At 37.0% G+C, this 15177-nt stretch overlaps 1 pseudogene; it reads left to right on the top strand.

The window, feature by feature from the left end:
* Window positions 1–4826: 4826 nt before the first annotated feature.
* Window positions 4827–5945, top strand: LOC110284080 (olfactory receptor 2B6-like; annotated as a pseudogene).
* The last annotated feature ends 9232 nt before the right edge of the window (window positions 5946–15177 follow it).

Below are 15177 nucleotides of genomic sequence, written 5' to 3'. Positions count from 1 at the left end.
TCATGTTTGTTCTGGAATTAGCACTGAGGGGTACAGATATATTACAAGTACCAGTGCATTGAGTGCTAGAGGAAAGGAGCATAGAACACCAAACATATGTGCAGTGAAAAGGGGGTCTCCTGTGAGGCTATGCCAACAGAAGTGGATGCTCATAGTCATCCATTGGACAGAGCACAGGGTCCCCAATGAAGGAGCCAGAGAAAGTGCCCAGGGAGCTGAAGGGGTCTGAAGCCCCATAGGAGGAACACCAATATGAACTAATCAGTACCCACAGAGCTCCTTGGAAGTATACCACTAATCAAAGAAATCACATGGTGGAACTTGTGGCTCTAGCTATATATGTAGCAGAGGATGATCTAGTCTGTCATCAATGGGAGGAGAGGCCCTTGGTCCTGTGAAGGCTCTATGCCCCAGTATATGGGAATGCCAGGAACAGGAATGGGAGTGGTGGGTTGGGGATCAGGGGGAGGTGGAGAAGGACAGGGGATTTTCGGATGAGAAAATAGGAAAGGGGATAACATTTTAAATGTAAATAAAGAATATATCTAAAAACGGGGGGGTCACAAAGATATAGGTGGACAAAGTAGAAGTGGACTTCTCCTTGTACTTATTATTCGAATTGTTTAATTTACTTCTCAAATTAATGTACATTTGGATTATTAAAAGCTTGTCATGTGTATTGAAATATTCTAAGTCCCACAGGACTCATAATGTTGTGGTGAGGACAGAGTTAGTACAGTCATTGTTATTAGATACATTGCCTATGTATGAATTCATGGAGGCAGAATCTTAAAACTGTTGCATGGCCTATGTGAGCAATTTGTATCAAGAAAATGGAAGAATACACTGTATACATTATTCAGTAAGTAGCAAGAAGATTGCTTTCTTATCATTGCCTTTTAATTGTTATAAAATACTAAATACTTAGATTTTTTTCTTGGTATTTGTAGATTACTTACAGTGGGTATGACTTCATTGCATATTATTTTTATTATTCTCATGGTTTTAATTACTTCTTTCTTATACTAGAGATAATAAAAATCTTATATGATCTCTTTGAACAAGGTAACATACAAAACAATTCTCATTTAAATTCCTTAGGATAACTGATTCAAACATGCTCATCTTTAACTGTGTACTTTTTAGTGGGTGTTCAGTGTGTTGGGAAATGGAATAAATTTATTTAAAACGCTTCCCACTGCATCAAAGATTGTCTTCTCTCCTCAGCACAGCAGGTGACTAACTGTATAAGAAGCATGTCCTCAGAGAACTCTTTCCCAGGGAACTTTCTCTGTCTAGTCACTGAGGACAAGGGTAAATGAGTTGTCTGTGAAAACAATGCCCCGGACTCTCGGGAATAGCAAAGAAGCATGATGACATAAAAGCCTTCTTGATATTTTCTATTACTGTCTTCTTAACTAGAGCTTTCCCTCCTTTTGGGTTCTTTGTATGAACTAAAATCCTGAGTGTTCTAAAGCAAATTTTAAAGTCTCACTTTTATACCAGAATTTCTTTGTCCTCTGAAAAGGAAAAAAAAATCTTTCTACATAATTATTTTTAAATCAAATAAAGGGGGTTTATCAAAATAAGGTAAGTGAAGATACATCTGTTTGGTAGGCATACATTCCTAGGAAAGGTGGAAAATGTAGGCTATAATATCTAATTAGTGCACAGGAAAGACAACTTCATTTCAATAAGCCATTCATAAGTTTTGGATGTATCTATTTCAATGGCTTTAGGAACAACTAGACTTTAACTTTTAACTCATTTCTTTATCAGTCTATCACTGAAACCAAACTTATAAGCACTTAAGTTTCTGCAAACACTATTTCTCAACTGTTGGTTACCTGAGTGAAGTATTAATGTTTAGTCATTTGATCTTATAAAAACACATTTAAAACAAGATTAATCTTGTTCATGTATTTCATCTAAAGCTTTACTCTATCATAAAAATATTATATATGAAGGGTGTTTAAAAATAAAGACAACATTTTCCAACCTACAAAACCACAGTACTGTAATATAACCACAAATGTGTATCTTATCAAACTGAATTTGAATGTAATATGGTGGTATGAAAATGCAAGCAGACATATGGACAGCATTCTCAGACAAACAGCCTGCATTTGATCAGTGATTTTACATGCTGATTCCGTATAGTTGAAATTGTGTCACATCACTGAATAAGAACATTCCAGTCAACCCACAAAATCAATTATATTTCCCCTTCCTAGGGAGATCCATGCACCCACCTTAGACCACTCCTCTTTATCTAACTTCTTTGGATCTGTGGATTGTGTGATTATTCTTTATTTAATGGTTAATATCCATGTATAAGTGAGTACATATCATGTTTGTGTTTTGGGTTCTGAGTTGCCTTACTTGGAATGATTTTTTTTCCACCTCCATCCACATTGTTTGACTCCTAATAGTAAGGGTGGAGTGTCTCTGACTCTTTAGCTGCCTGTGGGACCCTTTTTCTCTTACTGGGTGGCCTCGTCCAGATGTAAGGGTTTGTGCCTAGTCTTACTGCATCTTGTTCGCAGTGGTCATTGATATCACTGGAAGACTTGCTCTTTCCTGAAAGGAAAAAGAAGGAGTGGATATAGGGGAAAGGGGAAGTATGTGTGTGAGGAATTTGGAGGAGGGAATATATCTTAAAATACAAAAATAAGATTTTCTTATTTGGGAACAAATGCTAAAGGATTTTAAGAGTAGAAAAACTTGTTAGAATGCTTATCACATACACAAAAAAACTCAATAGGAAGTTGTTGAGGGATTGGATAGATGGCTCAGCTGTTAATCATATTGACTGCTCCTCTAGAGGAACTGGTTTCTATCCCCAGCGTTCACATGGAGGCTCACAACCATCATTAATTTCACTTCTAGGTATTCTTTGCTATTTTCTGGCCTCTGTGGGCACCAGAGACACATGTGGTACACAGGCATATATGGAAGCAAAACACCTGGAGCAGTAAGATATGATTTAAAAATTGTATTAAAAATAACTTGTGGGAATTATTAATTTTGTAACATACAAGATTTTTTCTTTTCTATTTTCTTTAATTTATGCATCTTACCTGATGTGTAGTCATAGAACAAGAGTCATATCTTGGTCTGAGAGACTCTTTTGGAAGCTCACAAGGTGGCCCTGAGGTTCCAATGAAGCATAGACTGTTTTGTGCTTCTAACTGCAAAAATACAGTTTACTATGAAGCTGCTGATTGGCTAGAAAAGTAAATTTGGGCAATGGAAGGATATATTTTTTTAATTTTCTTTTTTTTAAATATTTTTATTACATATTTTCCTCAATTACATTTCCAATGCTATCCCAAAAGTCCCCCACACCCTCCCCCCACTTCCCTACCCACCCATTCCCATTTTTTTGGCCCTGGCGTTCCCCTGTACTGGGGCATTTAAAGTTTGCGTGTCCAATGGGCCTCTCTTTCCAGTGATGGCCGACTAGGCCATCTTTTGATACACTTAATATCACATTTGAATATTCATTTTATGACAGAGATGAGTTTGTATAAAACACTCATATAAAATGAGTACATAAACCTTTATACTTCTCAAAACATTTTTTTACTTTGTTTCTTGATCTTATTATAATAGCATTTACTGTAACTATGAAGTACTGGAATATATCCAGGAAATACAAAATTAGTAGTATTTGAATGTCACACAGTCTGAATTCAGATATCAGTTGACAAAGGATACTTGGACGTAAAATATACTTATAATATCAATGTAAATAAAAAAAAAGTCTCTGAGTGTTGACCCAATTTTTATAATGAAAAAGAGAATTAAAATCAGTTGATAAATAAATACATCTAGAAGATGAATGAGTTAATAATAATTTATCACAAATTATTAAATGTCAAACCATCCACTAAATAGTTACAAAATTAAGCACATATATGACACAAAAGAACAACACTGTAATTGAGGCTTAACTCATTTGGTTTATAAATAGAGGATTGTTGATAACTGTACAAATATGAAGAAAAACGTCAAGTTTTAACTACTTGCTCAATCTCAAGTACATAGAGGAGGTTTGTAGATATCTCAAATGTATTCATTACACATGTAGAAGGTTTGATAGTTCAGCCCAGAATATAGAATTGGACCAGCCAATTTTCCATACTAAAATCTCAGAGCTCTTTCTTCCAACTTCTCTGACTGATTCCTGGAAGTATTTCTAAGGTGTTTCAGTAATGCCTTCATCACTGCTCTTAAAATTAGTTCCTCACCTTTATGTTACATGTATAGTCAGATAATTTAAAACTCCCTTTTAAATTTGTATCAGAAATAAAAGTTAAATCAACAGTTGCTATAATATTTTGTGCATGTAAGATTATAATTGTGTGTGAATGTGTATGAGTCCATGTTTCTATTCTATGGATGTATCCTGCATATAAAATCTAGAGTCTATGTCAAATATTTCTATACTTGATTTCTACTTTATGTTTGGAGACTGTGCCTCCTGCTAATCTTGGAGTTCATCAATACAGATACATTAGCTGGTCAGCAAGCTCCTGAAAAATGAGCAGTTTATTTTTTTTAAATATAGATGGGAGTATAGATATGTGTATCCCTTGCCATCATTTTTACCTAAGTACTGAAGATAAAGCCCAGGTCCTCTTGCTTTGGCTCAAAGCTCTATATGGAGTGAGATGTCTCCTAATCATCACCCATGGCATTTCAAATGTGGAATGCTAATCGTGGTTTCCATAGCCACAAGCAATGAATCATGAGGCTTTGCTATTTCTATAACACTAACTTTCTTGATACTTCTTTACTATAGGAGAGTCAGATTGCAGAGAATGGCATTGATCAATAAAAGTCACCCAGAAGAGTTTATTCTACTTGGTTTTGCAGACTGTCCTTGGCTGGAACTTCCTCTCTTTATTATTCTTCTGGTAACATACCCCACAGCCATGGCTGGAAACATTGCCATCATTCTCGTGTCTATATTAGACCCCTGTCTACATAGCCCCATGTATTTCTTCCTCACCAACCTCTCCTTTCTGGACATGTGCTACACCACAAGCATTGTACCTCAGATGTTAATTAACCTTTGGGGATCTTCAAAGACCATCAGCTACACGAGGTGTGTAGTTCAACTTTATTTCTTCCACACAATGGGGGGTACAGAGTGTGTCCTCCTGGCTCTTATGTCCTTTGACCGATATGTGGCCATCTGCAAACCACTGCACTACACCCTCATAATGAATCAGCGCAACTGTGTCCTGTTAGTGTCCTCTGTGTGGCTGACTGGAATTTTCTATGCTGTCTCAGAGGCCACTGTGACACTGCAATTGCCTCTTTGTGGCCACAATAAAATGGATCACTTAGTGTGTGAGATTCCAATTCTGATAAAAACTGCTTGTGGTGAAAAAGAGACTAATGAGCTTGCTCTCTCAGTCGTATGCATTTTTCTCTTAGCTATTCCTCTGTGTTTAATTCTTGCCTCCTATGCTAGTATTGGACATGCTGTCCTTAAAATCAAATCTTCAGAGGGAAGAAAAAAGGCCTTTGGGACATGTTCCTCTCATCTAATTGTGGTTCTCTTGTTTTATGGTCCAGCCATTAGTATGTATCTTCAGCCTCCCTCCTCTATTACAAAAGACCAACCCAAGTTCATGGCTCTCTTCTATGGAGTAGTAACTCCTACACTGAACCCTTTCATCTATACCCTGAGGAATAAGGATGTAAAGGGGGCATTAGGTAACCTATACAGGAACATTTTTATATCAAATAAATGCTAGTAGACATTATATAAAATAGTTAACAAATTAGAGGCTTTTTCTGTAATTCATTCCCTGTACAAAACTCATCTTTCTTTTTTTAATATATGTTCTTATAAAAAATATCTTGTTATTTGTGTTTTTCCTAATTATGCCAGGCAATGGTTGATCTTGGATAGTATTAAAAAATATTGATGGTCTGCTTAGAAAAAAATGTAATTACTCCATGATGTTAGTACATTTACCAATACTTACTTTATTACGTGCTATAACAATTGTTTAGTTTATAATACAATTATGTTGTTTCAAGCTAATTGTCATGAAAATTACATAGTAAACATTCATCCATTTTTAAAAAATTGTGACTTGTGAAATAAAGCCTTACATTAAAAAAAATTCAAATTAAAAAATATCCTTATGTTTTTCCAATTCTTGTGAGAAGTCTGATTATACACTGTTAAGTAGGATCTGCTTTAATAAACTATTCTGTTGGTTTGTAGATTTATTTATGTGGATTTTTTTAAATGCCCTCTTAATTTTTCTTAAACATAACTATGCATGTATCCTATATGAAAAATTGAGGAACTTATCATTAAATACCAAAAAGAGTATGATAACAGATGAAAACATAGTATTTTATTAAACATTATTTTTAAATACTTTGATCAGTTAAATAGCAAAAAATGTCATATATAAGACAGCCTGGAATCATTTATGTGCATGTACTTGTACTAGGTAAAATGTTTATATATATATATATATTTTCTCCATTTACATTTCAAATGCTATCCCCTTTCCTAGTTTCCTCTCTGAAAATCCCCTATACCCTAACTATGCTCCCCAACCCACCCACTCCTGTTTCCTGGCCCTGGAATTCCTCTGTACTGGGGCATATAGTTTTCACAAGCCCAAGGGCCTCTCCTCCCATTAATGGCCAACTAGGCCATTCTCTGCTATATATGCAACTAGAAATACAAGCTCTGGGAGTACTGCTTAGTTCATATTGTTGTTCCTCCTATAGGGTTGCAGACCCCTTTAGCTCCTTGGGTACTTTCTCTAGTTCCTTTTTAGGGGCCCTGTGTTCCATCCAATAGATGACTGTGAGCATCCACTTCTGTAATTGCCAGGCACTGGCATACCCTTTCAAGAGATAGCTATATTAGGATCCTGTCAGCAAAATCTTGCTGACATATGCAAAAGTGTCTGGGTTTCGTGGTTGCCTATGGAATGGATCCCCAGGTGGGGCAGTCTATGGATGGTCCTTTCTTCAGTCTCAGCTCTAAACTTTGTCTCTCTAAACTCTGTCCATGGGTATTTTGTTCCCCATGATAGAATGTCTTTTTAAAACATGAGAGAGTTAGTAATTTGTAATTTGGATTGAAGGAGAACTTGCTTATTTATCTGCAATATGATTTTTTATAAATATGTAAATTTCATATATGGACATTCAAAATATACATCAACATCTGTTGAAATATCTAAGACAGTTCTGGGACCAACAATGAGAATTTATCTTTTATCCTGAAATCAGCTACACTTCATTATAATACATTGATCACGTATAAAATTATGTTGTATTGGATTAATTTATGAGTAATTAAATAAGGTGTACAATAAAGAGTTAAATATGAATGAAAATGTAAGCTGTGTCATTTTTCTTGCCTTGGATGCTAAAATTTGTTACCAATTGTCATTGGTTACCCATATGGCATTCTATAAGGATAATGTATCTTTCTGCCAGGTCTGTTTCTAACAATTTATATAGTTCTAACTTTTATGATGACATCAGAATTTTTTCTATGTAAGTCTTTAATTTTACTTTGTTTGCTAAGAAAAACCATTCCATAATACTATATTTCTTATCAATAAGAGAATGACTTTAAAGCAAAATAACCAAAATATAATCATGTTTGGAATCTATGTAATCCACATAAGCATCTTGCAGTCTCTTGTCTATTAAAGTTTATGTTTATCTGCTACATTTCTGTAGTTGAAGGCATAATTTAATTGTGCACTGTGTGACGATTCAAATGTTGATATCCTTCTGACCTATTTCTGGTTACAGTACTTATACACAGATTCTCCTCTCTCAATCTTGTGTAAAGACCAGCTATTGTTCCCTGATGTGTCAAAAAAAGTTTTTTAAATAAATAACTTTAAAAAATTATTTAATCTTTTTTACAGTCCATATTATGTCCCCCTCTTGATCCACTCTCTGAATGTTCCACATCCCATACCTCCTCTCCCTATCTCCAGGAGGATATCTCCACACCCCCACTCCAGACCCCACCAGACCTCCCCACTCCCTGGGGCCTCTAGTCTCTTAAGGGTTAGGTGCATCTTCTCTGAATGGGATCAAACCCAGCAGTCATCTGCTGTATATGTGTTTTGGGATTTATATAAGCTGGTGTATGCTGCCTGGTTGGTGGCTCAGTGTTTGAGAGATCTCAGGGGTTCAGGTTAGTTGAGACTGCTGGTCCTCCTACAGGGTTGCCCTCCTTCTCAGCTTCTTCCAGCTTTTCCATAATTCAACCACAGCAGTCAGTAGCTTCTGTCCATTGGTTGGGTGTGAATATCTGTTTCTGACCCTTTCAACTGCTTGTTGAGTCTTTTGGAGGACAGTTATGATAGGCCAATTTTTTTGTGAGCACACCATAGCCTCAGTAATAGCATCAGACCTTGGGGCCTCCCTTTGAGCTAGATCCCAATTTGGGCCTGTGCTGGACCCCCTTTTCCTCAGACTCTTCTCCATTTTTGTCTCTGCAGTTCTTTCAGACAGGGACAATTCTAGGTCAGAGTCTTTGACTGCGGGATGGCAATCCCATCCCTCACTTGATGCTCTGTCTTTCTAATGGAGGTGGGTTCTTCAAGTTCCTTCTTCTCACTGTAGGGCATTTCATCTAAGTTCTCTCCCTTTGAAGCCTGAAAGTCTTTCACCACCCAGGTATCTGATACATTCTAGAGGGTCTACCCACATCCTATCTCCCAAGGTTGCCTGTTTTCCTTCATTCCGAGCCCTCAGGTCTTCAGAAAGAAATGACTATTATCCCCCCAAAGTACACAATACCCAGGATACAATCCACAGAACTCAAAAGGGTTAGCAAGTCACAGGGCCCAAGTAAGTTTGCCTCAATCCCACCAGGGAGGGCGAGGAAAGCAATCACAAGGGGGGTGGGAGGAGGTACCTGGGTGTCAAAGGGACAGGGAAGGGAAAGGGGGAAAATGACCATGTATTGGGTAGGGGGAATAAAGAAAGTTTAATAGCTAGTACTGAGAAGGGGGAGAGAATAAGGCTGGATTTCCTGCCAGCCAGGAGAGGAGGTGGAGAGAGAAAACCTGAATTTAGCCATGGGGAGAGAGTCTATGAGATACCCAGAGAAAACAGCTAGAGAAGAGAAAGCCATAAAAAGTGTCTTGGGAAATTTGCCTAGGAGGTAGTCACTTTATTGTAGAGGATTAAAATCGAGACATACTTCTCAACTGTTGCCCCCTTTAAAGCATGTTAAAGAAATGTAATGATCCAATCTCAACTTTTTGTGAGTTAGCTAAGTAAGACACTAAATAAAAATCCACTAAGAGCTGTCCTAGATTACCTAAGTCTGAATCTCTTTGCAACACTTGAAACAAATTACTTATCTCTTGAGTAGTTAATCCAATGATGGGCCATTGGGAATTAATATCTCCCATTAATTTTGGAAAATTATGAAAACTTTGTAATTGATCTTTCTTTTTGTGGTTGAATTTTTGTTGAGTTATTTTAAATCCAAACAGTTAATAGAACCTGCTCTGCATCATTATTCAGGAGCAATATTTAATCCCCAACATGGGAGAATTCTTTGTGTTTCCTTAAACATTTTCTGTAAAGTATCTGTGTCAGAATAAGTCCAGAAAATATTATCTATGTAATGACAAACAATGGACTGAGGAACTATCCCATGAATAAAATGTAGTGATTGTTGCACAAAATATTGACAAAATTTAGACTCTTTAACATTCCCCATGGCAGAATCCACTGATGTCTTTTTATGAATTGTGCATTATTTTAAGTAGATTCTGTGAAAGCAAACCTTTCCTTATCTTGCTCATGCAAGTGGACAGTAACAAAATTATAATCATAGGCCATTAAGTAATGAAGAAAGTAAAGAAATTCTGGGCTGTAACAGACCCACTGATTGGATTACTCTATTCACTGCTCTTAAATCTTCTGACATTTTTCATTTCCTTGGTGTCCTTTTTATATAACAAATTCAGAAGAATTGCCTGGGCTACTAGGCTTTTATATATGTTGAGTCTTCAACTCCTATTGTACCAGCTGCTCAAGTGCCTGTAATTTTTCCTTAGTTATGGGCCATTGATCTGTCTACAGACTTGTCAGTAAACCATTTTAATGGTAAAAACATTGTTATTCAACCAGTTCCCCTCCACATAAAATTTAATAGCCCAATGGCCTTTATATCCTATATTTGAACAAGGTGAACAGCCTGAGATTGTTTTGATGACATATATCAATCCCCTCCCCAATAAGCATCTATCATTTGACTTTTCATTTCATTAGGGGCTGTGTCTGAGATTACAGGAATATTAATCTAGGTAGCACACTGTTTTAAAAGATCACTTCCTCATAAATTTAAGGGTATATCAGCAACTTAAGGCATTAACACTCCTATTTGACTTTCCATTCTCACATATTTATCCCATCTCATGATTTGGTTTTTTTTTTCTAAGATAACTTTTAAATACCTAGAATCTGTATACAAACTGGCTATTCTCAATTTCATCCTTTTTGTGATATGATAGGTACATCAACTGCCATATCCACCAAATCTTCTATTTCAACACCATTTACTTGCATTTTTAGATTTGGCCTCTGATCACTATCAATAGTTTGTCAGAACACACAGTTTTTAGTACTTCCAAGCCCCTTACTCTCTTTTCATGAGTGGTTTTACTCATGATGTAAGGAAACAGTAACAACTGAGAAAACATATAATCCACATTAAATTGCAGCTATCTTTTTATGTAGGTTATAATTTTACTTTATCCTTTGAAATCTTCACTTATAAATTCTGGGTGCAGAATGCATCCTTGCAAATTCAATCCCCTCCTTCCAAGATCATCCTTAAGACATGAGAACAGGAGTTATTTATGATATTAAATTTTCAGCAATTGAATGAGAGAGATATTTACCTGTGACTAAGTCAAGAGCTCTGCTGCTTGCAGTAATGTGCATTAAATCTCCAATGCCAAATGGAGGGTTTTTGGTCTGCATGTTACTCTTTGGCAGCAATAGCTCATAATATTTGCTTCATTGGCCTGAGCTAGGGCCCCAAGGCCATTTCCTGACAAGAAGAGTTTTCCTTGGATGTCTTCTTTTGGACCTATATTAACTCACCCAGTGGCAAGTCTGACAGATCACCTGTACAACCCTAGAAGTCTAGGCTTTCTTTCTGGTTTTTATTTAGAAAAAAACATTGTGCTTACAAATGCCTTGTTCACAATTTTGTTGCCAATAATCACATTTTCTACAGTTAAAGCACCAGTCATTTTGAGATCTGAGGCCTTTGGTGGCTTGGTCACAGTCCCTTTGCAAGTGACCATATTTCCTGCAATTAAAGCACTGGACATTTTGATATCAGGACCTTTAACTATAGCTTTGAGAGGAAACTCTGCTAATAAAGGTTAAAGTCTACTATTGCCTGGATGGCTTTCTTGGGTTCTTCTCATAATGGAAAACTCTCTTCATTAACATAGTTTCTCCTTCACTGACCTAGTCTGGGGTATTCTAAGTCCCTTCACTCATCTCTACCTGAAGAATGTCATATAGCCTCAAGTAGTTTTTAGGATCAATTTTCTTCCTCCTGTAAAAATGAATTTAGCCAGCACCTGAGATTCAAGAAATTAGCTTCCCAATGTGAATGAGGTATGCCACATAGCTGAAACCCCAAATTAATGACTTTTCCCCATCCTGGGTGTCTCTGTCTTCAGTTCCCCCAAACTTTATAAGCTTTTAATCACCCTATGTAATAATTTATCTACCTACTGACAAGTTATTTCTTTGTGGTCATTCAATGTATTTACTTACAGGACTTCTGAACCTCCTGTTCTACATGTCTGCTACCACTGCCCTCATGGAGTATATGACTTATGAAACTGCAAGACCTGGGAAACCCACAAATTTTAACCTATTATATCAGCATGGTACATTTTAGAACCAATATTGGTCTTATCCCTCACTCATTCAGCCATTGGAATTACCTGCAGCTTTAATGATCTAATAACTTTTTATATTCAGTATTTTCAAACACAAAGATCTCTATCAACACTTGCTTTGTGTAAAAATATGATTTGGCTTCATTCACAGCTGAGACTAATCTTTGTAAAATTTTAGTAAAGGTTTCCCTAGAGCCTTATATAATCCTTGTAAATGAGGTGGACTGTTTACTTGGGTTCCTCATTTTGGCCCCAAGCTCTTAACGACACTAAATGATATTATAGTACCATTTACAAATTGAATCTGTTCTTATATATCAGAGTACTACCATTCACATAGCAACTGGTGTTTTATTTATTCATTCCCTTCAATCTACTGCTCAATATTTGTGGCTTGTTTCCTACATCATATTACCCATTGCAACTGGGGATCAGCCTATAGAATCAATCCCTTACAGTCTTAGGGAATAAGTATATTTTGAGTAGCCCAGTAACTTAGAATTTACTTCAGATAAGGCTAGTGCAGCCTACATGACATCATGACCTTTTTAAACTGCCTTAGATCTATCATTTTTATAGGACACTCCCTTATCTTGTAATAACTTTTTCCCACACCATTACCAAGCATATGTTGTATGACTACTAGAAAAGCTGATGATGATCTTACTAAGCCAGACCACACCTCCTTGAATTCTGGTGGGAAAACTGGTTCAAAATTAATCCCCTTTCATGGAATAGGCTGTTTATCACAGCGTTATCCCAGTTTTTCCACTTTTCTCCGATCTGACCACCCTCCTGACCAGTTTCATTCCTTCTTTCCCTTTTTCTTTCTGTTGGAAACTCCCATGCTCTTGCTCAGTTGCTCTTGCTGAGACATTTTATTCTATCTTTGCCAGTGTCTCTTGCCTCTTAAGTGCTTCTATCGTCACCTGAAAATTATCCAGTTGCAAAGCCAACTCTGCAACCCTTGCAGAAAGGAGTAGAGTGACCACTTTTGTTTTCCTATTTCAGCCATTTGGTTGTTTGTTTCTTAAGCACCTCCATTTTTTTCCTGCAATTTTCCCAACAACTCAGACATTCTTCCAACATATTTCAAAACAAAATACAGTGAGAAAAAAAGAAAGAAAAAATAGGGCACAGACCACAGAAGCAGGACAGCAATTGGGAAAGGGTCTAAGTGGACTACATATGCAATCAGATGAGGCTGATCCTCAGCCCTCATCTTACCTGCCAGAGGAGAGCTTGCCTCCAGAAATTGCTGTGACCCAAGGACTCAGGGGTGATCTCCATTTTCTCTCAGGTGACTCACTAATGCAGAACTAGTCATAAGTGCATAGAAGTGGCAGAGCAGCTGGGAAAGGGTCCTCCAGGCCTACATCTGCACCCAGGAGGTGGGCAGTTTCACAGCTTTCTGTGCACTGGTCGCAACAGGAGAGAGCTAGTCTCCCAGGAATGCTGACATAGGCATAGAGACTCACTGGAGGAACAAGCTCCAGCCAGAAACAGCAAGAACAACTAACACCAGAGATTACCAGATGGCAAAAGGCAACCACCAAAATCTTACAAGCAGAAATCAAGACTATTTGGCATCATCAGAACCCAGTACTCCCAACACAGCCAGCCTGGATACACAATGGAAAAGCAAGATTTGGATTTAAATCATATCTCATGATGCTGGTAGAGGATTTTAAGAAGTACATAACAACTCCCTTAAAGAAATACAGGAGAACACAGGTAACAAGTAAAAGTCCTTAAATAGGAAACACAAAAATCCCTTAAAGAATTTCATGAAAACACAACCAAACAGGTGAAGGAATTTAACAAAATCATCCAAGAGCTAAAAAAGGAAGTAGAAACAATAAAGAAAACCCAAAGGGAGTCAACTCCGGAGATAAAAATCCTAGGAAAGAAATCAGGATCCATAGATTCGAGCATCAGCAACAGAATACAAGAGATGGAAGAGAAAATCTCAGATGCAGAATATTCAATAGAAAACATGGACACAACAATCAAATAAAATGCAAAATGCAAAAAGATAACTCAAAACATCCACGAAATCCAGAACACAATGAGAAGACCAAACCTACGGATAATAGGAGTGGATGAGAATGAAGATTTTCAACTTAAAGGGCCAGCAAATATCTTCAACAAAATTATAGAAGAAAACTTCACAAACCTAAAGAAAGAGATGCCCATGAACATACAAGAAGCCTACAGAACTCCAAATAGACTGGACCAGAAAAGAAATTCCTCCCTACACATAATAATCAGAACAACAAATGCACTAAATAAAGATAGAATATTAAAAACAGTAAGGGAGAAAGGTCAAGTAACATATAAAGGCAGGCCTATCAGAATTACACCAGACTTTTCACCAGAGACTATGAAAGCCAGAAGAGCCTGGACAGATGTTGTACAGACACTAAGAGAACACAAATGCCAACCCAGGCTACTATACCCGGCCAAACTCTCAATTACCATAGATGGAGAAACCAAAGTATTCCACAACAAAACCAAATTCACACATTATCTTTCCACAAATCCAGCCTTTCAAAGGATTCAAAAAACCAATACAAGGACAGAAATCATGTCCTAGAAAAAGCAAGAAAGTAATCCCTCAACAAACCAAAAAGAAGACAGCCACAAGAACAGAATGCCAACTTTAACAACAACAAAAAAAGGAAGCAACAATTTCTTTTCCTTAATATCTCTTAATATCAATGGACTCAACACCCCAATAAAAAGACACAGACTAACAGACTGGCTAAACGAACAGGACCAAATATCTTGCTGCTAAAAGACAGACACTACCTCAGAATGAAAGGCTGGAAAACAATTTTCCAAGTAAATGGTCTGAAGAAAAAAGCTGGAGTAGCCATTCTAATATCGAATAAAATCGACTTCCAACCCAAAGTTATCAAAAAAGACAAGGAGGGACACTTCATACTCATCAAAGTTAAAAGCCTCCAAGAGGAACTATCAATTCTGAATATGTATGCTCCAAATGCAAGGGCAGCCACATTCATTAAAGACACTTTAGTAAACATCAAAGCAAACATTGCACCTCACACAAGAACAGTGGGAGACTTCAACACACCACTTTCATCAAAGGACAGATCGTGGAAACAGAAACTAAACAGGGACATTGTGAAACTAACAGAAGTTATGAAACAAATGGACTTAACTGATATGTACAGAACATTTTATCCTAAAACCA

The sequence above is a fragment of the Mus caroli genome, unplaced genomic scaffold (genome assembly GCF_978045245.1).
Source record: "Mus caroli unplaced genomic scaffold, Mus_caroli_1 scaffold_18, whole genome shotgun sequence".
Lineage (NCBI taxonomy): Eukaryota > Metazoa > Chordata > Mammalia > Rodentia > Muridae > Mus > Mus caroli.
Note: the sequence above shows the minus strand (reverse complement) of the source record. Positions and strands in the feature narration are given on the sequence as shown.